This window comes from Coptis chinensis, chromosome 8 (genome assembly GCF_015680905.1).
Source record: "Coptis chinensis isolate HL-2020 chromosome 8, ASM1568090v1, whole genome shotgun sequence".
Taxonomy (NCBI): Eukaryota; Viridiplantae; Streptophyta; class Magnoliopsida; order Ranunculales; family Ranunculaceae; genus Coptis; species Coptis chinensis.
Genome location: NC_141463.1, coordinates 64,765,106 through 64,768,524, shown reverse-complemented (window position 1 = coordinate 64,768,524; position 3,419 = coordinate 64,765,106).

Below are 3,419 nucleotides of genomic sequence, written 5' to 3'. Positions count from 1 at the left end.
AATTGTCATGGTTTTTTTAGAATGTTTAGCATAATCCACCTGATTCTAGAGATCCAGATGTCCGAGATTAGAGCTACCTTCGAGAGGAGTATGATTGTAACTCAGCACCACCACCAGATTCCTTTGTTTCGTGAACTCAGAGGCCTTGTCTCACGTAAGTATTTGGACTTGCTATTTGAAGAAATAGATACCCGCGTAAAGCGTGTTAAAGATGGAGAGATCAGGTATTGGTATTATTTGCGCACGAGCTCATGAATTAATTGAGTTTGAAGAGCAAGAGCGGTCCATCCCTTTGACTGCTATCGACCGCTTTTGGAAAACAGTGTCTGTTTCTCCCAATGTGTCAGTGGGTGTTGGTCCCGATGTTACACCTTCGATGGACTTGTTCATGAAAAGGTTTGCAATGGTTTCTGAATAAGAGCAGAGGGTTATAATTAGGAAACTTATGGAGATTGTCGTACCATAAAGTACATGGCTAGTACCGCCTCGTGAGGAAGCAAAAACCAAAGGTCGGCCAAAAGGTAGCTGCAGCAGAAAGCTTCTAACTAGAGATGAGAACTTTTCAAAGCGAGATCCATCTCATTTTGAACATTCTCAATGTGACCATGAGGAGTGGGTCTGGTCACAACCAAACACTACGCCCACCTAAAACACCCACACCACACCAAGAAAGAAGTTTTCTCCAAAAATATCAACCCAAAACACCTACACCACACCAACAAATAAGGCTTCTCCAAAAATACCCAAAACAATCACACCAAGAAATAAGCCTTCTCCAAAAACACCAAAAACAGCCACACCACAAAATGTGAATAATGGGTTAGACTTTGGAAAGACGAGGGGTCCTAAGGATTACGGGTTAGATATTCTTGAAGAAATACATAAATACATTGTTAGATTCGATGACCCTGTTGGCGATGGCAACTACAGTTATAGAGCTTTCTGTATTGCATTAGGAAGAAGTCAAGAAGAATGGCCAAAGATGAGAAAGGACTTGTACCAAGAGCTTACTGACAACCTCCCCCTTTATTGTACTTTGTACAGTCAAAGTGAGGTTGTTTATGCAATGAAGGAAATCCTACATGAATAAGGTTACGCACCCTTAAATAAGTGGATGAGCATGCCCTTTGCTGGATACTTATTTGCTTCAAGATTTAATGTTGTCCTCCTGCATTTAGGAGCTTGTCAGTGCTTCCTTATCATGCTGCTGAGAACCCAAGCAAATCCTGAGAGAGTGAAAAAAGTATTGGGTAGCGCACATGGTAGTGGAAATCATTTTGTCAATATTAAACTTGTTGAAGATTGTCCGGTTTCTCCAGTAATGCGCCAATGGCTTAGAGCTCGATATGATATTGCTGAAAGTTGGAATTTGGCATTGACAGCAAGGCAATTGCAATTTATGGCATTGAACATTCCTAATCTAATACGGGAAAACGAGCCCGTTGAAGACCCAACAGTACATGTTATCGACTAAGTTGTTTGTATGTTGTCGATATGATATTTTGATGTAATTTGTAAATTCATTTTGACATGTTATTTTGGTGTAATTTGGAACAAGTGTAATTTGATTTGATTTTTATTTTATTTGGAAATAATGTTAAGGCTTTTATTTGATTTGATTTGGAAATCGAGTGATTGACTAAATTGATTCGGACGACAATCGAGTGATTTGTAAATAATGTTCGTATGTTATCAATATGATATTTTGATGTAATTTGGAATAAGTGTAATTTGATTTGATTTGATGTGATTTGATTTTACTTAATTTTATCACAAACGACATGGTGAAGTCGTTTGACCTTTATACCAAACGATGTGGCTGGGTCGTTTGAGCTTTAAGCCAAACAATCTGAAGCGGTCGTTTGGTATAAAGGCCAAATGATCTGAAGCGGTCATTTGGTCTTTATACCAAACGATGTGGTTAGATCGTTTTGACAATTTTTTTTTAAAAGTTCATTTCGTTTTTACAACACTTTCATATCCATACAACCACACAAACATCAAATTCCACTTAACAACAAACGCAAACATCCATCATTCATTCAAAATCAAATAACAACAAATTCCAAACATCCATCATTCATTCAAAATCAAATAACAACAAATTCCAAACGTCATTAATTCCAAAATCAAACATCATTCAAAATCAAACATCCATCCATTCCTTACAAGAAACAAATCATGAATTATAACGCCCACCACTGTACTTGCACCTAGTCAAGTTGTACGCCTGTTCGAAGGAGGACCTTGCTTCTTCTGGAATATTATTCCCAGCCAATTGCAAACCTCTCTCTAGCATGTGACTAGTTTCATCGATGACGTCGTTCTGTCGAAAAAAGGGAAATCAAGATAAGTTATCAATCGAATGCAAAAAATCACTATTAGATAAACTCAATTAAAAATCACAATATTCACAATCGGTGAACAGTTAGAAAGTGTCTCCAGGGAGGGATGAATAGGAAGACGCTCAATCGAATATGAGAATTCCTCGCATACCAAGTCATGTAGTTTAGATGACATTCCCATGGATAAGACGAGATAGGCCCTCTATGGCAGGGTTGGTCACGTGATTCTGCCATGACTCCCAGTAAAGTGGCCCAATATTGGTCCAGTTCACCTCATACCCGCGTCCTGCCACAGTTATTGTTCTCAAATTTAGTGTTGGAGGATCTACGGGTATAAGCTGCACATGACCCAACTGACGCACCACCGTTGCGACAGCGTAAAGCTCGACAATGTTGAAAAAACATAGCAATCCCTCAAAAAATGCAATGTCATCGATTGGGCTTCTATCTCTGACATTATTGTAGGGATGCCAATCAACCTGAAACAAAATCAAATGTGTCATTAACAACTCCAATGATCAATTACTAAAGAAAATATATATAAACAAACTTAAATACTTATATTGAAAAAATTCATATCATCAAGTATCGCTCGATAATATTGCAATGCATACATTGTATCGTAATAGTGTAAAGCGACTACTGTGTGTCTATTAACACACGGCTGAGACAAGCTATAGTCCATGTTTAGGACTGCTCTGAGTACCGGAAAATACTCATAGATCCACGCCTAGATATACACAAATAGTTAACATATTGATAGAGTAATAAAATTAATATTAAAAAAACTAATCTCTAAAATACTAAAGTTTTACCTGTAGAAGAGTCATATAGCCTGTAACCCCTTTCACCTTCACACATGTAGCAGCCCCAAGACCTCTATACAAAAACGCCAAAACTGCTGCACCCCATACATACTCTCCTATCTCACTGAATTTCAACAACGGCCTCAGATAATATATAAGCACTCCAATCCCAGACTTGTCAGTAAAATTGGCACATTCAAAGAAAAATAGGATAAAAGCTCTGACAGCCCGTTGGACTTCCTGGAAACTCGATGCCTTCTCCACCACC